The 22,461-nt window shown below is 40.6% G+C and overlaps 1 protein-coding gene across 1 annotated transcript in view; it reads right to left on the bottom strand.

Annotated features, from left to right (window-relative positions):
- The window catches only part of NRP1 (neuropilin 1), a 113,174-nt gene that overhangs the window by 86,910 nt on the left and 3,803 nt on the right, over positions 1-22,461 (bottom strand). The window lies entirely within an intron of this gene.

The raw sequence follows: 22,461 nt of genomic DNA, 5'->3' as shown, positions 1-22,461 counted from the left end.
CCTCAGATCCTCAAATCCAGAGGGTCGATATAACAAAGATAGACAGCCTCTGTTTGAATTACAAGGCCCTCCTGTCAGAAAAGAGGTGATGGATTTCTCACACATCATTTTTTACTGGATATTAGATATCCTCTAATAGACTCACAATAAACTACAGCAGATGTTTGAAAAGCACATAATTTGCAATTGATTATACACATATATCACAAATCAGACATTGTCTAAATAATAGTTGCCCTGTAATCATATTGCTTTTGTAAATCAGAGATTCAACTATTCAATCAATTGTTGAAATTTTCTCACCAGTCTTCTACAGTAAGTAAAACTTTGAGATACTAATACTTCACAGCTACAGTGATGTTTAGGATACGAATCAAAAAGCTGATCTGTGGCTTTCCTGTGTGCAAGCACATTTTGCACCCACCAAATGAGTTGCCCAGATGAGAGTAGCAGCATTTGCATTACTTGAATTTCACCAGCAATTCATTACTTAGCATGGGATCTATTCAGGTGTATGGATGTAATGTAGTGAGAAAAAGAGAAGGTATTCTGTTTTGCTGTCAGGTAAGGAGGGAATTTAGTACTGGGTTTGCCCTCCATGCCTGAATCAGATGGAGCAGAGGAGGTGGCTCAGAGATGGAAATCGAACACCGAGAGCAGACTGTCAGGCTGGAAGGGTTTGAAATGAGCTTTCCCTGCGCTCATTGGAAGCTGGAACAGGAAAGGAGGGTTTCTTCTGAAGATTTTGAAAAGAAGAATATAGATGCATCATGATCACTTCAGTATTATTCACCCACTTTGACATAATCTTTGTCTCTTTGGTTTGTTCTGTCTGCTTTCACATGAACTGAGCAGTGTTGAAAATATACAGACATTTCCACACAAAAGAACACAAATATATCATTTGAATGTGAAAGAGGTGCTAAACAGTGCTCTCATTTAAATGATGCCTAAAGCCAAGAGACACAAGGTCTAAGATATATGAGAACAAGACACAAAACCATCTCTACCGTGTTTAAAAGCACATTTGTTTAACTACTCCATGCTGAGATTATGTCCAGTACTTTTCCCTAGGCCTGGAGTTGCTGAGACAGACAGAACATAGCTGACCTTTGGAGTGGGATTTTTGTAAAATAAATAAACTGGATGGCAGAGTATAAAACTTAGAAACCTCTTTAGAATGCCATATGTGAAAATCTTATAAACAATCCATAAATATCACCTGCTGGGTAGGACTTGCAGACGCTGATGCAGAATTCTCTGCTAATATCTCCCCCCCTTTTTTTTCCCCCCAAAACATTGAACCATCTGGTAAAGACAATTTATTCTATAGCTTATCTGTTGGCATGTGCCTATAATTATGAAACATGTTATTAGCAGCTTCAGTCTGCAGGCAACACCATCCCACGGCCTGGGATCAGAGGCACTGACACTGTGACCAAAATGCTGGGGAAGGCTAGAGCACCCATTGTGACACCAGCACAATATTTGCCTTCCTGGTTTTGGAGGCAACTTTACTGACATTTTACCAAGTGTTGTGATTGCAAAACGGAGCTCTTACTTTTTCTTCCAGAATCTAACTTCCTGATGAGGAAGTTAGCATTTGATCTAATTACCACTGAAGCAAATGGGTTTTTTCCATTAGCAGGGCAGACCTGGACCAAGCTCAACTGTGCAGCAGTAGTTTTAAAACATGGTAACTTGTTTGTAACTATCTATCTCTGCTATAACTAATTTTCTGAAATAACAAAGCCATTTACTGCTTTAAGAGTTAATTTCTTATTGAGTTAATTTTTGAACTAGATTTACTTTTCAGTTACAGATCTGCAAAAAAATGTTTTAAGACCTTATTCCTTTTTACACATAAAACTTCCAAACTACAAAAAAATATGTCTTTTTATTTTAACAAATAAATATTCAGTCCTTGGCTGGCTTTTATCCTGGGAATGAATTTTTAAATCCTTGAAAGTAGGGGCTTAGAACAGAATCTCCGACACATTTTAAACTACCGTGCAGCAGCCCTCACTGGCACTGCTCTAGCTAGCACTCCTTTTAATCTCCTGTTTGAATACACTGCTGAAGGAATACTTTAGACTTTAGTGGACAGAATAGTTGTGGATCCTAAATGACTTGCCATGAGAAATGGAATTAAGAACAGTACATATGGTTTAATAGCTTTATCATTATGAACAGGCACAAAGGCTGACATTTGAAAGTCATTATCCTCTTGCACAAGCTGGTACAATTATACTTTTAATCAAGAATTTCTACTTCTTTTGTTACTTCCTGCCTATCCAAGTTCCTGTGATATACAGTTCCCATTTTGGCCTCATCCTGTTTTGCCCTGCTTCTTGTATGTTAAGGAGTCTAGCTCTACTGTAGGCTAGCATTTTTCAAATGCAGCAGCATACAATAAACAGGAAAGATTCCCTTAGAGACACTGTTGTTTTTAGCTGATCAAAAGGCCATTCTGGCACCCGCTTCTTGCTCAATAAAAATATTATTTAAGGAAAAAGAGAAACAACTCTAGATTAGCATTGCATCCTTAGCTTGGCTAAGGCCTCAGCAACAGAAAATGCTGGCGTCATTACTGCTTAACCTATTGCTGCTGAAGTCCACCCTATTTTAGCTACATAAGGTAGAGACAACAAATCAGTTTGTAAGTGAAAATGCAGTGTCCGCTATTTTTCCTGAATTTTAAACTACAGAATGACTTCATATAATTTAGCAAAACATCAGATACTTGAGGACACTGCCCTGACAATCTGCCAGGAGTCTATGAACTGCATCCCATTTGCATGTTTCAAGTCTGTGGGAGTTTTGCAGCAACCGGAACTTCAGGATTTGGGCTTCATAACTCTGTCTAAGGCACAGTCATTAGTTTAACCCTGATTAAGAAAAAGTCTTGAGCTCAGACCTAAATGGATGCATGTGAACAGTCTTCTGAATAGAAGCATTTCCTAGTGCCTCATCGTCCATGCGGTGTGGTCTGCAGTGATTACAAATCCTAGCGTGCGATGCTCCAACTTAAAAGAAACAGTCTTGTTCATGTGTTGAAGCAGGAATATTTGGGCCTTAATTCGGTCACATTAATAAGCACGTGCCTAATTGTAAGCACCTGTTGGCTACATTAAATAAAGTGGGGTTCAAGCATATGTTAAACAGGGCTGAGTGTGTGCTGAGAGAAGAATGAGGAAGGTCAAGGAAATGAATTGCATTTGCTGAACTACGCAGTCTCTGTTGTGTGCACTTATATTCTGGTATTTTCCTTTTCATTGCCTTCCACTTCAGGGATGTTGCTCATATCTTTATGTCCTACCAAGTATCTTGTTTGCTACAGGAGATCTCTAACTGCTGACCAACGTGCTCCTGTGGTGCATGTGCTCTGCAGGAGTGACTTTAAATGCTACAGACCAGTGAGCACACATCTCGCAGCCCACCCCAGCGAGATTCAAAAAGGCTTTGAGCCAGGCCACAGAAGCTGCAGGTAACACTGCCTAAACAAACTCAATTTTACACTGTAAGTACATCAACACGTGATATATTTTAAGACAACAGTTTCAGTTCTTGAAGAAAATGCTTACTTCTATATGAACAGAACATAAAGGTCTTGTGCTCATTTTCTGTTTTCAGTTCCATTTGTAACCCAATTACACAGACTGTTGAGCATTAGGCCTTAAGCCTGTGGCATGGCAAACCATTCCCAAACAGCTGCAATTTTTTTTTACCTCATTGACATGGGCAATACTGTACCAACCCTGGCAACCAGGTTTGTGTCCACCATGACAGAAAGGAGCTTATGCAGCTGTCTAAGTCTGCCAGCTTTCCTGTCCACTTCAGGCAGCCATTTCTGAGGACTTAGGGTGGAATTTATTTCACCATACAGTAGTTGTCTAAAACCCAGGGAGATACTCTGAGACAGTTATCCCTTGGTAGTCTGGGGAAAGAGATAGAGGCACCTCAAAAGAATGTTTTATCTTGGTGATCAGTCTTAAGGTGGGATGTAGTTTTGCTGGAGGTATCTCCCTCTCCATAAGCCATAGGAGAAGCCCAGATATCCAGTTTAGTGGAGACATCCAGCTTTTGGAAGAATGGATTAGGTGAAATTAGGTGCTCTTTCTGCACTTTCTCACTATTTTTCTCGTAATAATTTCTAAATGACAGTCGCTTATCACTCCTGCTCATGCCTTGCACTTCCAGCTACATGGCAACTCTGCAGCAAATATGTGTTTATATGAAGGTTTGTTTCCTATACACATGCCAACACTGCTTTGTGCTACATGTTCCTTCCCCATGGTAATTAGTACTGTGCAGCACTTCTTTTGTCAGAAGAACCCTCTTTGGTGGATCTTTCTCAACTGTTTAAAAGGGCATTATTAAGCTCAGTTTTGAATTGCCAGATAAAGAGAGAAAATTGAAAAGGAAAGACAGGCAGGAAAGTTTAGCAGCAATCTTCTGAAATTTAAATTGGGAAGGCAGTTATAAGGGTGGATGAGAAAGGTGTAATGTTGAGGAAAAAGATGAAATTTAGCTCGTAAGTTTGGTTTCTGCCTCTAACTTTCATGTGTGCTTCATACAGTTGCTAGACACCTGTGCTTGGGACTTGAAACTTGGCTGGTCATTGCATCCACGCGGTGTAAAATGGCATTGTAGGACTTTGATCTAATGCTATGACCTAATCTTGCAGGAAGGACAACTCTGGCACTGACACTCTAGGTCTGGGTGAGCTAGCGATTTTTGTGGATGAACATGCAGCAAGTTCGGGGAGTTCAAAAGTGAGGGTAGCTGCTCTTGTGGACGGAGCCAACAAAGGCAGGCGCTTGGCAAATACAACCGATTCCTGCCTCTCTTATCTTTGACATGCTGCTACAGCTTTACAAACACCTTTCAAAGGAAACATGTTGCAGTCAGGCCAAAGTAGCAGTGTGTGCTTCCACTGGTTTTGGCTCACCAGGGTGCTGAAGTGGTTGTGCACGTAAGCATGGAGGATGCTGGGCACTCCCAGAGGAGCACGTACTTTGTGTGCATCAAAGGAAGCTGAAACCCAGGAGCTGGCCCACAAAGCATGTGTTCCCGCTGTTTGCAGCCTGCAAAAAGGCAACGAAGCACTCCCGAACAACTGAGGTACAGATGTGGGAGCTCTGGTTCATGAGAGAGGACTCCAGAACCGGTCTTTCAGATAGCAGCTACAGAGATGTTTAAAGTCTGATTTACTGCAAATTGGCTGTTTGTTGTTTGGCTGTTGCGTGTGATCAAAATGGATCATCTCTGCCAAGGGAGGCAAAAGCAATTCTGTCAAACGGCATCTAAATGCTTCCTTTGCTAAGTGGAAACAATTGCTTCTCCTCACTTCGCAGACTTCTCTTCAAGTTCCTTAGGTGGCACTGACATAGGTCACAGATCAAGCACGCCAGTGCTGCTAATATTAAAGAAATAACTGGAAGGAAATGTAGGAATGTTTTTTTTTCCCACAGTAAAATTTCAACTTCCACTACAAAGAAATATGCAATAACGTTACCATCTGTGTCACTTTATTCAGGCCAGATCCACTTTACAGCTAGAACAGTGTTCCCATGCTGAAACACTGCATCATTATTAGCAATTACCAACATAGCTCCATTATTAGCAATGGGATGTCTAAAGCCAGTTCGCATCGTCTGTGCTGCTTTTATTTATTTTGGAGAAACAATGAACAGAAAATGTTTCCGCTGGACTCTGACATGGTATGTACAAAGGCAGATGTCTGTTGCAATCTAGGGGGCGGACAGGGAGGAGGTGACGGAGGGAACAGCTCAGCCACTGAAAGTTACTTTCATCAGTGTTTCCTTTGGCAAAGACTGCTCAGAAAATGCTAGGGGAAAGGTGGGAGGGAGGTGAAGAGGAGGGGGAAAGCGGGAGACAAAAAAAGCTGAAGATGAAACGTGTTTTTCTTACTGTAGAGGGTTCAGAAGATTTTTTGACAGATAATTGCTAATTATTTGAGAAAGATGGGCATTTTTCTGCAAATAACCATCTCTCATGCTTTAAACCCTGTTGAGTTAGGCTGGAATACCCTTTAACACCGACCTTAAAAAACCCTAAAAACCAGCAGACAGCAAATGGTCTATTTAACACCTGGGAAAAGTAGATACACTGCAAGAAAATATTAATCTCTGTTCAAAACCAGATAATTCAAGAGCATATTTTTACAGTGTCTTTTAACTTAGACACCAATTCAGTTTTCTGGTTACTGGGTCAGGATGCTTAATGACTGCGTCAAACACAGGGTAATGCACAAGCGAAGTCCCCGACTCAATGACTAGGGTATGAGATCTGCTCTAACGTCTGAGTGCACAGTTGTGACTGCTTCTCTTCAGAATTCGCCAAGAATGCACATTAAAAGAGGCTGCAGGGTAAAAAACTACAGCTGCCTGACAGACAGGCAGCAGCCTCATTTTACACAACTCTTGTCTGTACCCCGCTGAAATAAAAACAACAGGCTGATTCATAACTTCCAAATTATCCATGCAAGAAAAGTGGATTTTCCCCTGCTATAATGAGAGTATAGGAGCCTCCATCCTCAGCGCCGTGCTGGGGAAAGGGTCTGCAATCTTCCCCCTCGCTGCAGCCGATCTGGACCATACGCACTAGAACAGGCTTTAACAACTCACTCGTTAAGAGCTTTTTCATTGCATGCACTTGATATGGTCCTTAAGAGAAAGCCTATTTTTGATCCTTTTCTCCAGACCTCAGTCTTGGGCCTGGATACTCTGGGAGGATTTGCTGTGCTGGCTGCAGCCATGACCGCATGCTCTCACCATGGACTCGGGATGCACAGTGGTGGCTGCCCAAGACAGGGTGGAAGCCGTCAGACACCTGCAGCCTTGGTAAGCTTTGGGCAAAACTTACCTCCTCCTGGACCAAAGCTGGCTATTTTCATCCTAAGTTGTGCCTGCCCTGAGCTCTGATACCGAGATGGCTCACCCTCATGCTCTTTCTTTAAAAAGGTCTTTTCTGGGCTTAGCTGAGACAGCAGCCCATGACCCAGAAGGGCTCTACAGCCACCATGGAGGGACATGTTTGCGGCCCAACCCCTCAGTCCTCATGCTGGGGTGGGTCAATCCTGCATGATATTTCCATGTATTTTAAAATGAAAAAATAGAAGGGGACCTTCTTGTCAACAAAAACATGGAATCTAGAATTTTTAAATGAACAAGAAGAGCTGGTGGGAAACTAGTATTTCCTTGAGCAGAAAGGCTGGGATAGGCCATGAAATAAAGGTTCTGAAACATCCTAACTAGGTCTTCTTTGGTTTTATGGAAACATTTGGGTTTACATGGATTGCTTCATTTTAGCTTTTGTATTAAATAAAACGCAATTCCTTTCGTTGGATGAGATGCCCTTCTGAGGTCCCTTCCAACCCAAATGATCCTAAGAGAGAATGAAGCAAATTTAATACAGCTCAGTAAAATTTTACTGTCATACTAGAATCAAAGAAAAATAATCAAATTAAAAAGATGTTTCAACATTTTATCATCAAAAATTGAACAAAATTCATGCCAAAAATTGAATTGAAGGCCGCCACTCTGGTTTCTGAGGGAAGAGAACTGGACGGTTTGAATTTAAGCCATTCCATGGCAATTGGCCTCAGAGCCAGACAATGGGCTTTTCCTGGTTTATATACTACATGTTTACAATAAAACTTCCTAATGTGATTTAAACTAGTTTTTCCCATGAAAAAATTTTTTCTACAAAAGTCTTCAACCAGTAGCAAACTGTGTCACATTTTTCAGTGCAGTTCCCACACAAGCAAAACCCACCAGCCATCTGAGTAAAACTTTTGTTGATGCTGGGACTGAACTCATCTCGAAAATTCTTGCAGTACTTTTCTGGCAAAAGCTACATAAGATCATATTTTACTAAAAATGCATTTTCCCTCCAGGTTCCTTAGTGGCAATATAGCAAAAAAGGTGTTCCTTGGAATACAACAAATAAGCACGTACATGTGTATATGTGCAGATGTGTGAGATTTCTCCAGCACAGAAACATACGGCTGAGGTTACAGCAGTGACAGTTCCATTATAATCCCATTTTCACATGCTCGGAGCTTTCTGAGCCGTATTATTTTGTCACAGAGGTTTACATTTGGCCCCTAGCTCATAGGTGATTTTTTTTTGAGGTTTCCCAAAACCTATTAATCCATTTTTGAGCTACCAGAGGGTAAAGAAATGCTTTTCCTGCCTCTTAGATTCTTGTAGCCCTGTTATGGCATTGATTTTTACACAGAACTCTCCGCAGAGTTTAATAGCAATCAGCAGCCTGATGTGCCTTAATGACTTCCTCTGTGCGTTCAAAAAATGGCTAAACTTGACAAGTTGAAACCTTCCAAGGGGCCAGTGCTCACTGAGTAATAGCTCCCAGGTCAGTTTGGAATTATTATTTTAAAGTAATAACAGAATAAAGACATTAAGATTTTCTTGAGTTTATAAAAATGTTTTGAAAATGAGTTTTGTCCTCAGAACAGCCCCTGAGTTTAGAGCTATATGGCCACTTCTCAGCTTGTGCACATCAGATTAGACCTACTGCAGTTATTGTAACTGCAACAGGGAAGGATCTGAACCACAAAGGAAATACAATGCAGTCAGTCACAACTTCACTTACTTCACTAGAAACATGCAGACATAAAATTGGTATAGTTGGGTGGAGGATGGGTCCCTTAATGTCAATGATGTTAGCTATTTTGTACAGTATTTTTGTGTAATATTTAAAAGAGAACAATCCCCTGAAAACCTAAGCCTGCACAACACGTAAAAGAACATGATGTAAGAAAGCATTTTCTGTGTCAGTCCACCTCATTTATCTCCAGCCCGCCTGCCAGGGGATAGCAGTGGGACAACGTACGGACCCTGCAGCAGCCCGTGTCATCTTTGTCGCAAATATGCCAGCAATTTGCAGATCGGGGTCTTCCTGAGGCAAAAGTCATGTCCTTGTGTTTAATAGCTTTCAATCAATTTTCTTCTCATTGGTGTAAGTTGGCTTTGAAGCCAAGAAAATATTTAGCCTCCATAACAATAGGACTCCTAATGCTATTTTATGTATATTCAGGGAATAGGGTGATAAACTCAGAGAGGTTTTTTTTTTGCTGGGATTAATTTTGCTTTCTGAAAGTTTTGATCATGCAGTGAGGGGTGAAGAAACATAGCCAAGCAGTGAAATCAATACAAATTAATACTTCCATTTCCTTCTTATTCTACTTTTCTTCTATAAGTCTGTCACTTGAGTGGGAGTTTCAGGGCTGTGACTGAGAACAGAAACAGCATCAGGAAGTTGGGACTTTAGCAAGAATCCAACATTGCCAGCTCTCATGATTTTTATCATGAGTATCACAAAATTTGGTTGCAGGTTTTAAAGAATCAGCTGCTGATATCATGGTATTGCCAAACTTCTCATTTAAGGCGCTGGAATTTTCTGGCTATTATTATCACAGGGGAAATCCCCAAAAATATACTAGATGGAAAATGAAAAAGAAATCAACAGTAATTTTTGAGAGACAAGGATTTTTATAAAGTTTCACAATTTTTTGAGGCCACTTACAATGTCCGAAACTTGGAGTGGACAATATTGAGAAAGAAAACTACTGTGTTTTACTCAGGAGACTGTGAGCTTTCATATCACCTACAGAGAGGAGATAGGGAAGAAGACATCAAGTAGAACAAGGAAACCACAAAACAGCCTGAAATGTTCTGAAAGGAGGTAAGAAGCAAGGTAGATGACCTAGCATAGTACTTTGTGCATTATGCGTACTCTAACAACAGAAATTTGGGTAATTTTTTTATTTCATCATTGCATTCAGTATAAGTGCATTTGAAAACTCATTGTCCTCTTTGCGCCCCTACACACACTGCGTGCACTGGAAGGAAAGTAATGTCAAAACTGAGAAAAATTCTAGGAGATACACTGGCAGCAGCAAAGTGCTCTTCAAATAAGAGTTTTCTGGATCCTGAAATATTTTTTTTTCAGTCCAAGCAAGACTGGAGAGAAGTTTTACCGTTGACTTGAAGGAAGCCAGAATTTGACCCTATGTGCAAAGATGGGGAATGCTCCCCCCATAGCAGACAGAGCAGGCCCAAAATCTTTGTGTCATCTGCTTCCACCCAATAACAGCTTTATAGAAGTAAGTTAAGAATGAATAACTTAACAGCTGCCCAAGGCGGCTCTAAAGTGCTGCTTTCCCTCGCTGCACATGAGAAGACATCCATTAGCGTTGCTGCTGCTAGGTTCACTACTCCTCAGGGGACGCTGCGTTTGCAGAATGGCCTGGTTTTGTACTGGCAATATGCACACATTTGAAATTGCTTGCATTTGGATGCTGTTTGGTGCTCAGTTTTGAGTTAGTGCTGTGTCTGTTATAGATTCTTCTCATCACGGATAATGTGTCTCTTATGAGCATGAGTCCTATTCTTTATTTTTGTTTGGATAACACTTCTTTCTGAAAGTCAAAAGATTGCCACATGCATTTTTACACAGCAGTATATTGTTAAAAAAAAAAAAACAGCTAGAAGATGAACAAATACAAAACAATGGGAAATAACTATCATACTCCACTACATTTCCACCCGGCAGTCTCTAAGGACTTCACAAACACTAATAAGCGCATCCTCAGATATTTGCAAACCAGAGAAATACTATCCTCTCTAAGGAAACTGAGGCACAAAGATGATGATTGACTGGCACAGGATCAAGCAGTATGAGAGCATTAGCACTGTTAACAGCTACAGTTCCCTGGCACCCAATCCTGTGTACTTCTTTAAAGCTGTTGGTGGAAAGAAAGGTTTCTACACATGACAGAAGGACTTTGGTCTTTATGCCACCTACTTTTAAGAAGCTCCTACAAATTCCACATGAGTATTAAAGCATGGTCTTGCTGAATGGCAAAACTTTATCACTCTGAGTTAATTCAGTTTCAGCTACAATACTGGCCTTTCTTCTCAGAATTTCTAGGGAACTGTAGAAATGTAGAGTCAGCTCCTCACTCAGCTGATATAAATCACTGGTGCTCCACTAGAAGCTTCAGTAGAATGATCTTCAGACAAATTAAGAATAAGGCCCATGAAAAACAGCTTCCTTTCTTTACATATTAAAATCAAAATTATCTTATATTTTTCAGATGAGAAAGAGTTGAAGCCAGGATGTGGGAAGAAAGGATATATTTTCCTTTCTATACTGAGCATATGGGGACATGCAAAAGTTACCCGGTGATCAGATGTTTATTTTCAGAGCACTCAGAGTTTGAATCAGAGCATCAGCTGAGCTGTGGTTACACCTATGAGCATGTTTTTACTTTGCAATGTCAGGGGTGGGGGGAGGAATAACTAAGAAAAGGGATAAACTACCTTGCACGTCATATGGAATATCACGGGGTGAGAGTGTGCATATGGACAATTTCCATGGAGTAAGCGAGGTGCTTGAAGGTCACACCACAGTAATTTATCTAGCTGCCTAGTGAGGCAAGGTCAAAAAAAACCTTCCTGGAAAGCATAAGTTACAGCACGCAGAGGAACTGCTTAGCTTAGACACTTTGCCTAAGCTTTTGTTCAAAGCTTTTGTAAAAGCTGGGAGAAAATGGATGCGTCAGTAAGTCCTCCGGTATGCACATATATATGTCTATATTGCAATTGTAACTTGCAATTAGTAAGGCCATCTAATTATTGTTTGCTAACAACTTTAGTACTAATACAGTATCCAAAAACCTCTATTAGCATTTATGACTAGTTAGGTAACACAGAAGTAGGTCTATACATTGTTTTTACAGCCACTTTAGCGAAACCAGGTTAGAAAACATTATAGATAAAGCAGTACAGTCCCTGCTACGAAGTACTGACACTAGCAGGTGTATTTATGCAAAAGTACTGACATAAGACAGCTTTATACTAGAATACATATATCCCCCAGTGCTGAATTGTTTTAACTATACACAAACAAAACCTTAATTGAAATCATTAAATCAGTACAAAAATCAGTGTATGAAGACTAGGTCTTAGAAGACAAAGATTCAAGTCTCAAGGAGTACACACGTATGGTTAAATAAAAATTGTAAATGTGCAAAGTAAAAATGTAATAGCCAGTAGAAGGAGACTAATTGCCTGGGAAATGTGAGACTGGCTCTTGGAACTAAGTAAGTTTTGAGGAGAGCTATTTGTGTGGGAAAGGCTGAAGAGTACTAGTTTCTTGAATAATGACATGCTATGATGGGAAGAATGAGAAGCAATTTGGGCACTATTAGCTACACTGTCCAAGAGTAATAAGGAACTTGAAAATGATGTCAGAGAAATGAGATAAAGAAGACTATTATACTGTTTGAAGGCTATCATCTAGTATAGCTGTGGAGGATAAATGATAATGGAAACCAGTAAGGGACATAATACGATATGCTTATGGTATTTTGTGTCCGAGCTATTAGCAGGTGCAGCACTATTGGCATCAGTGGAGCTGTCTTCACTTGCTTTGCAGCTCAATGTGGTCTTGTATCTATTTTATATACCTACATTATATAGTGTATGTGCTATTGAAACACAACAGAAAACTTTTGAAATGCATCAGAACGTTAGACTATATAGGGCTGTTAAAACGTCTACCTGCTTTAACTGCTTGCCATCTGAAATACAGGGAGATGAACCTAAATTGTCTGCTGTAAATGCATGTAAAGAAGTTTTGGATTTAAGCCCAGATATGAATGTACAAATAGATAAAGTTTATAGAATTGTGACACAAAGTCTCAGGGGTTTTGTGGGAATGTCAAAAAACACTCAGCAGTCAGAACATATGCCTGCCATGTTAATACATCTTACACCTCAGTCTCCAAAACAGATTATGGAGATGGCTGTGAAACAGAAAAAAAGAGCTTTTATTTAAGAGCTACCTTTGCATTTTTTTCCAGATTTAACTAAAGCTACTCAAATGGAGCGACAGCCTAGGATTTCCTCTAAGAAGGGTTTTTAGCATGAGGGATGTAAGCCTCTCATTTTGCATCTGGCAAAGTGGAGTGATCGCTATGGAAATAGGCAGCGTAGCCTACGTTTCTGCATGGTGATCAAGCTAAAGCTTTTCTAAATTGCTGATCTGCTTCCCTTGTTACAGATGAATACATCAGAGTAAAGTCAGTAGAAGTTGTCTGGCTTAATGACAGATTGGCACAAGAGCCTACAACAAGGCAAACTTTGATTCTTACTCATGCACTTAGCAACTTGTCCCAAACCTTCATTATTATGAGCTAAGATTCTGGAGAAGAAATGATAACTTATTTATTGTGATTTATGAATTGAGGGGACAAAAAAGAATGAAGCTGAACTTTCTACTGTATTGTAAATTACTCTGCAAGCATCTGAAATCCATTGTTATAAAAAGTAACTATTAATTTGTGTAGGGCCATAAATGTATGTCCTAGCTATTAGCCCTGCACAAGTGAGTCTGTTGTTTTAATTGACTTCAGGGGGACTGTTTGTGCGAATAAGATGAGCAAAACTTTGGCTGTGAGGGAGCATTTCTCAAAGCTTGAGGCAGAATAATCACACGGGTGTGAACAGATATCTATTTTTCTCTAGGTTACCAACTTCCAATTTAAGGAGGAGTGTGGTTAAAAAAAAAAAAAAGAAAAAGGACTATGTGTATCTTCTTTTCCAACATGAAAAGCAGCAGGGCACAGCCCCAGCACGGGGCTGAGCTGTGAGGGCAGTGCCTGCCCCCCCCTGCAGTGAGATGCTCCAACCCCCCTCCCACCCCACGGATCTGATGGGCTGTGTTTTCACAGGGGGGCACGGAACAGCCCACAGTGAAAATGTGCAATGGAGCCCAAGCTGCTGGGAGTGTAAGGAAGGGATTAACCCAGGCTCTCACTCAGCGTGAGGCTCGGCCCATCTGTATTTAGGGGAGGCATGGGGCATGTGACCACTGCAGCTCCTCATCAGCACGGAAGGCAGCAGACAACCGCCCCGTTTCTCCTGTACAACAGCTGGTTATTGTGCTTCTGGGATGTGCGTAGTTTCTTCTGGAAGAAATCACCACGTCAAACGGGTGTCTTCCACATATGGAGATATTTTCTCAATGGTCCTTTTGAGCCATCTAAATTCTTCATTTATAGCATTACGTAAAATACTTGTAATGCTATTAACATGCAAGATGAGCCTAAATATGCTCAATCCTTTCCTGTTTAAATGAATTATTATAAAGCTCACACAGTTCACAACCAGCTTTGTGGATCACAGAGTTTCACAGTACCTTATGTGTGAGAAACAATCAGAATTTTTTTTTTTAGGTTACGTTTTTAAAAACCTTTGATATTGCCCATGAAAATCAATTTCCTCCATGGAAGTTTAGGACTTGGGAAGGGGGTTATTCTCACATTTTTGTGAATTCCTACAGAAAAGCAAATGACCTATGGTCCCCCAAAGTTGGCAGGTGACTTATTAAACTTCTCTCAAATCTCTTTCAGGAAGTTCATTAAAACTCTATTTGGAAATGGCCAGGTGCTTGCTTCCCACAGTGCAAGAGGGAAATCTGTCACCCTGTTTAAAAAAATTGTTTGGTTACTTGGGATAAAGAAATAATCATTATACCAAGCTGTGTGGTTTTGTGATGGAAAACTGTGGCTTGGTGAGAAAAGTGCCAAGGTCAATGCAATGAAAGACCCACAGTGAACTCAGACCTGATTTCAGAAGTCAGTGGTGGATGGAGGCCAGGAGAACAAAGTCTTTGCTGTGGTTCACTTCAAAACACTTTTTAAGATTCTGGATAAAAATAACTCTCTAGCTTGAGAGAGTTTTTAGCTTGAAAAAATATTAGAAAAGATTTTTAAATGTTTTATGAGGATCGCTAAGGCTGACAAAATTACCTTGTTTGACACTGGATCCTGACCTAAATACTATGGCCAAGTCAACTAACAGGAAAATAGCAGGGCTAAGCCTTTTTCATTCTTTATTCTGCCAAACCACTGCCTCTTGCAATCAGGATTGATTACAAACACCCAATTAAGAGGCATTTGGAACATGATCTGAACACTAATCCTGTCTCTTTTTCTCTTTATACCTAATTATCAGCCTTAAGATGGGTATTAGCGCTTTAATTAGTAGATTTACTTTAGAAACTTCTACATAAACTAAGAAATCTATACTGTATGCATAAACATGTGTATATATGCACAGTCTTAAATAGGTGCATGTAACACATATGTCTATATCCAAGTAGTTCTGTGTGATATATAAGTCTAGGCATACACAAGTGACTGCATGGATCTCCTGTTTTCAGACATAATTTCATTCTTTGGAAATACTACAAAAGACAATAATTGAATTTGGTTTTACATCAGCTGTATAAAAATCTCTGTATCATAATTATCGAATTATGGTCCAATGTTATAGCTTGCAATAAGCTATAATTAAGAAACTAATTTTCGGCATCACATAGGTTTTTGTTTTAATTACTTTAGCACAGGAGAAGGGGGTGGAGAGGAGAGCAGGGTGGGGTTGACTGAAAACGTATTGAGTGTTTCATGGGGCTAATGCCAATGATGCTGGGTTTCAATTTAGAAAGGACTCAGCCCTCTGTTCTGAATTTGTCTATCTCTGTCCACAGAAAGGATGAAAGATTAGGCTCATGGGAATCCATGTTTGACCCTCAAATTTTATCCTGTCTGAAGGGCACCTGGTTGTAGCACATCAAGACAGAATTCTCCCTACAGTTCACTTAACTGTCTGGATTAATAAAAACACCTGTATATGATTGTTATTATAATTTTAATATACTACTGTACAGAGACCCAAGTCAAGACTCTACTATGCCAGGGAATGTACCCATACACATACAGTGCAAAACTAGGCTCTGCATCCAACACCTCAGCCCCAAACACAGGCAGGCACAGATTCTCTAGCTACCACCAGGCAGTTTGGTCATGGTTTCCCTAATACCTTTTCCTGAGAAAACTCAAACCCAAACCACTAGTCTAAACGAAAGAATTGTTAAACAGTTTGACAATAGACACTTTCACAAGAGTTAACTGTTTGGATAAACAACAAAGGAGTCATTTTATTACTCTGCGTAATCAGAAAAACAATATAATTTCAAAATAACTCTTATTTAGTCTCTAAAGCACAGTAAAATAACAGCATTATCTTTAGATACTTGTATCTGATGCTTGTGTACAAGTACATGCTGAATCCTGTAACAAAGAGCACACACTTGTATATACTTTCATGATCCAGAACCTTTAAGTTAAGAAAAAGTATTATCTTTGTGTGTGCCTGTGTGGCAATATGCTCCTTGTCTACTGCAAGAAGTGTTTTTTGCTTCCCTGATCCTATGTGGGCTCTGGGCTGACTCCTTTCCTTGGCACGGTTTACTGTAACCTTCCAGAGGGTATCAAATAGCAGTGGTCACCAGCAGTGCTCTCTGGGGCCCAGCAGCACCTCCTTGAGAAGTCCTTTTATGTGCTCTATATAAAGTAGAGAAATGCCCTCAAAGTGCACCCAGAAACATGAGATATCACGTCCCCCAAATCCACTGCAACAACTCATCCTAAATCACGCCAAAAATACTTGTTTCTTGTTTTGGGGATAGAATGAAGGATGATCGCCTTCATCCCTTTAGTACTCCCAAATAATCTCTCAGTAACCCCAAACAGCTCTTGAGGGACAGATTTTTGAGGGACACAAGGGGATGGAGATGACACTCCTTTGGCCTGGCTATGGACTTCCCAGTAGGTTGGTGCTGGGCCCCCCATAGAATCACAGAATCATAGAATCATCTGTGTTGGAAGGGACCTTTAAGTTCAGCGAGTCCAACCATCAACCTGACACTGACAAAACCACCACTAAACCATGTCCCTAAGCACCACATCTAACTGTCTTTTAAATACCTCCAAGGATGGTGACTCCACCACTTCCCTGGGCAGCCTGTTCCAATGCTTGACAACCCTTTTGGTGAAGAACTTTTTCCTAATACCCAATCTAAACCACCCCTGGCACAACATAAGGCCATTTCTTCTTGTCCTATCACCTGTTACGTGGGAGAAGAGATCAACACCCACCTCTCCACAACCTCCTTTCAGGTAGTTGTAGAGAGCGATAAGGTCTCCCCTCAGCCTCCAGGCTGAACAACCCCAGTTCCCTCAGCCGCTTCTCATAAGACTTGTACTCGAGACCCCTCACCTGCTTCGTTGCCCTTCTCTGGACACGCTCCAGCACCTCACTGTCCTTGTAGTGAGCTGCTCATGGCTGTGTCAAGCCTGGCTTTGAGACAGAGACTACCTCTTGCAGGGAAATACGCACTGGGGTGGCTCAAGGTATATGGGCTGGGTGATTTCATTAATTCAAACCAGGACAAACACAGGACCACGGGCGTTCCTCCAGCCACCTTCAGCAGGTGCAGAGGGGGTATTCCCACCTCTCTTGAGGCAAATCGCTAAAAGCCTGATGCTGACACTCACACCATTAAAACCATATGAACTGTATGAAAGCTCAGAGGATCCTTCAGACTTCTCTGCTCAACAGTGGGCAAATATGGCCCCTGCCTGTCACAGGCCTGACCGAATCTGCTCCTTTACTAGCTCTGCCATTTCACCTTGCAGTGTCAGCTGCAGGCACCTCACTGCCTGCCACACTCAACAGCAGTGGAGGGAGAGGGAATTGGGAAGCTCTGACTGACATTTGCCACTAAAACAACTGATACAGTCATAAACCAGTCCTACAGGGCCTGCGCTACACCCTTCCTCACAGCCTTAAGGAACAACAGCAGACAGGTCTGTGGAAGTGGAGGGCAATATTCCCATCTCTTCCAACGACAACGGGGCTGCATTGGGCCCAGACCCTCCATTACACCTGAGATGTCCTTGGTGCAGTTTGTGAGAGCAGTTCAGGGCTGGTAAGGCCAGAGTTAGGCTCCAGCCGCACCTCTGGGCGGTCAGAAAGCAGCTATCATGTGTGGAGCCATTGATAGGACCCTTCTGACAGGCAAGGCTTGATGGGCAGCCCAGCAATGTCCTCTACAGGTCGTTCTCCTCTAGACAGGCAGCTAGGACATGGACACTTTCACTCCCATCAGCTCAACCCAAAGGGCTCAAACCGCCCCTGCAGAAGAGAAACACGAGGCACAAAGTCTGCACAAAGCAGACCTCACTGCATGCAAGAATAAGAACCGGGATCTGGACAAAAGCAAAGGAAAGCTTAAGCTTTGCAGAAACTAAGGAAAGGCTAAGCCGTGGCTTGCCTTGCTCCTGTTTATTTTACCAGCCTCGGTTTGTTATACCTACAGATTTATAGCATAAATCCATTGACATTATTTAGAAATAAAATGGATGGATGAATTTCTAACGTCATTAAGGTCTATAGGAGATCCATGGGGCTACAGTTTCACTCTGTAGGTCTGGATAGCTATGATTTCTTCCTTACCCAAGGATCTGGAGGAGCTGTTTTCTTCTATATAAACAAACATAGGTATTTTTTACTCTGTATTCTGTAACTGACTGCAATTTCTATACAGCTCTAATCTCATCAGTGTAACTAATCCCTGGTAAATGCAATATAAAGAATAATTATCTCTGACATCTCTCCTTCTACAACTCGAATGTTTCCAAAATGGGCAATTTTTCCATTCCAAGTGATTTGACAGCATTGTGTATACACTCTGTAATTGTCAAGTAAGGATGATATTTATTCTCTACGTCTATAAATGAGGGCCAATAAAACAACTGTGCTGTGTGGTATATCTATGAAAACCTTGTGAAACAATACAGTCAAGTCTGCCAACAAAGTCAATAATTTGTCAGTAAGGAAACCACTATTGGGCTTTCTCTACCCAACCCTCCACCTTTCTTAAGCCCTTTTCTTCTGAAGCTTCACATTCATTTTCTTAATGTTTTTAACCTAGTGTCTGTGAAATTTTTATTGCTCCCTAGATAATGACATCTGATCTGAATGTAACCACACACCTCTTTGCTCAGCAACATTTGTCACAAACCATTATAAATTATCATGCTGATAGTGTGCATTGCTGGGAAACCGGAAAAGTTCCATAAATTCAAAGTACTGTATCAGTGACATTCTTGTTTATTATCTAGGTATAAAGTTTTACTAGATTCAAGATGGCTACATTTACACAGTAGGATACTTCAGCAACACGAGACTCGTACAGCTTGCACAAAGTGCTGAAAAGCATTTACCACATGCAACAAACACTGGAGCATTTTAACTAATATGCAGCCATATGTTTTGCCTCTTCTATTCATTTTAACTGTGCTCCTGACTCCAAAAACGCACGGCTATTATTTGGGCTTGCTTGAGAAAAGGCAAAACGGCAAACAGAAACTACTTCTCTCTCAAAGTACAAGCATAATTTCTGTTTCTTGGGCTCCCGAAGAAGAGGCATAACACTCATTAAAGTTAAAAGTTAAAAAGAGACTGTGTATTTTTTCATTATGTATGTCCTTGATAACAATCTGTGGTTGACATGATTGTACACTTCCCGTCGAGACCTAGTATTTCCATTATGCTGGTTCAGTAGTTTTGGCTAGATATTTTATTAGATGAACCTAGCTTGTGTGAACGTATTTTTAATTATTTGCGTATCTTTATTCTTCAGAACTGTGAAAGTTGAGTCCTTTGGAATGCCTCCAGAGAAACAGGAATTTTCACCGTGTTTGCTTGAAATTTAAAACAACTCAAATGGTTCTGATTGTCAGAAAATCATACATATATGAATTTTATTAGGAGTCATTTGAGAAATACTTACTCATTAAAGCATAGCATAATAAGTAGGTAAATCAAGGGCATATTTTTAAAATTAATTCCAAACCCTAACATAGAAAGAGACTAACTGGGAACAGCTTCAGTACAGCTAATGCTTAGATTTGCTGCTTTTGATTCTCCTCAGAGAATTAACCTTTCACCAGTTTTAAATTTCGATACATCTAGCCCTCTCTATATAGAGTAATATTAAAAAAAAAAGTTAGATAACGTCTCTTGATTTTCTTGTTGGCACTACAGAACAAGAAGGTAACCTTTCCAAAGTCACATTGTTTCCCTCCCTGGGCTCAGGGGGTCCTTGTTATTAAAGTTGTTCTCAACGCTAACTAAGGTCCAAGATGCAATGAACAGCATTATAAAGAGGATTTTGGGAGCTAGGCCAGCAAGCTAATCTTCTCCTCTAGTCTACTCTAATTGTATGGGGCATTTTTTGTTCCCAGACATGAATTCCCCTATCTCTCATTTTCTATCTGCATTTCATATTTAAGTGCTTATTAATTTCCAGTGCTAAACCTTTCAATAAGCTAGAGTGTAACCTAAATTGCACATTTCTAGATTGCAGACTGAGTTGCTAATAAACTAAGTATATTAGGAAATCAAAATATACTTAGCTGCAAAACCAAAAAAAATCTCGTGATGCTTTATTGCATTAATCTCCTGTTGTACCCAATATTTGGTACAAGGAATGTGAATTTTGTAACTAGACACTGAAATTTCAAACCACAGAGATTGTTGACAAATTCCTGTTGCTGAAATCATTTTCTATTATTGCAGTCCTAAGTTTTTTGGCACAAATACAATCCCTCTCAAGTTAAAAAGCATTTTTAAATATAAGTGAAGTAGCAGCTGAGTAATTTAGCATAGCCTAGAAGATTAGCATTTCAGCATAGACCAAATAACGGTAAAGTCATCACCATCGCACACTGCAAAGACAGTGCAAACAACCCTGTTTAGAGACTTCCTTCCACCCACTACCATCTCATTACCACACTGGGCCCCCTTTCAGAGGAAGAAATAAAGCAGGGGGGAGAGTGGACAATGAATATTGAGAAGGGAGCGACGGAGGGAGGGAGTCAATCCCTTCCCTGGACCCAGTTCAGCTCAGTCTAGCGCTGTTTAGCACAACACTATGCCACAAAGATTACTTGTTCTTCAAATAATTGTATGCTGTACACCACTTTACTGCTGTCAAAGACCATGTTGGTTTTACAGCACTGGAAAAACATGTATTCTAGCAAGGAACAAAAAGGATTTGACACTGGAATATGCTTGATTTAATTTCCTAATGTCTACCTGAGAGACAAAGAGACACAGACAAACATTTTAAAGCATTAGCACTGTCCCACAGAATGAAAGCAAAACCTGTATCAAGAAGACACAGGGAAGTGAATCATTGCCTGAGCACAACAAATTAAAGAATAGGAAGTCAGCGTGTGAACATATGGTGTGAATATGAGCTGCAGTTCCAAAACCACAGTAAAAAGTCATTTTAAGGAAGAGTGTTTAGTTTTATGAGCATAGAGTTTTGCTGCATTATCACTCAACTATGGTACTGAAATGCTGATGTATAAGAGTTTATAAAAAACCAACAAAAAGCAACTAAGCATCATACTGCACATTAGAGAAGTTCATTTTAAGGGAAATAAATAATTGTGATTTAAGTAATCAATTATTAAATAATAGGACCAAAGATGTGCATGGTAAGAATTAAGTGCTGGAGTACAGTCGCTCTCTTTCTCTAAGTCCAACACACTAACCTCATGGTCTATTACAACCACTCCTGACAATGCTGAGCATCATTTTACAGGACCAAATCCTGTAAAAACTCGAATACTCCTATTAAATGCCTAACACCAATAGCCATTAAGTTTAATTTCTTTCTGACACGCAGAGAAAATCTTGACTGGTAGCATTAATGAACAGTAACGGTCTCTTGCAGTTGTCAGAAGGGGATGAAAAAATCCATGATACTCAAGAAATTTTTAAAGAATGAATCACTAAAATATTTTCTTCATGAAACAAGTAGGCTGACATTAGAGGGCATGTTGAAGAGGGGAATGATCTGACCATGTGTTGCCTTGTGCAACCTATGTGGTTTTCAGATTTGGGGAAAAGCAGAGAACAGCTTCTGGGAGGCTCTGACTCCCCTTCTCACTCTTGGAAATAGATGGTCAAAGGGAATGCCAGGACAGGGGAGCAAAGGGAGCCTCAGCTCTCCCTTTTCTCCTCTCAGGGCACTACGGTGGAGCAGGAGAAGGGGAAAGAAGAGCTACTGGCTATAAATCAGCAGCAAATGGAGAAAGGGGGAAATATGACTAGCAGTCCTGCAGTCCACTGCCCCTTAATGGGTGGGAATAAATACCAGACTAACTCTGCATTAAGAGGATTTGGCAATTTGTAAATTGCCTGTTTCTGCTGTCCTGCAGGGATAGCCATAGGCTGTTTGTAGCTGTGGGGATACAAAACGAAAGGGAACTAATTTTTAAAACTCTTGGGACTTACTCAAAAAAGCAAGCAGGCCAACTAAATGTGCAACGATGCCTCACCCTCATCGCACCCCCATAAAGCCGCATCATCACCCTCATCCGCTTGCCTCTCCCACCAGGCAGGCACAACTCAAATATACTTTATAAAGCTCCAAAAGTTGCAAAGATCTTCGAAAGAGTTTAGAAAACCTCTGCCCCTCCCCTCC

The sequence above is a fragment of the Charadrius vociferus genome, unplaced genomic scaffold, assembly GCF_000708025.1.
Source record: "Charadrius vociferus isolate BGI_N301 unplaced genomic scaffold, ASM70802v2 scaffold61, whole genome shotgun sequence".
NCBI lineage: Eukaryota > Metazoa > Chordata > Aves > Charadriiformes > Charadriidae > Charadrius > Charadrius vociferus.
Note: the sequence above shows the minus strand (reverse complement) of the source record. Positions and strands in the feature narration are given on the sequence as shown.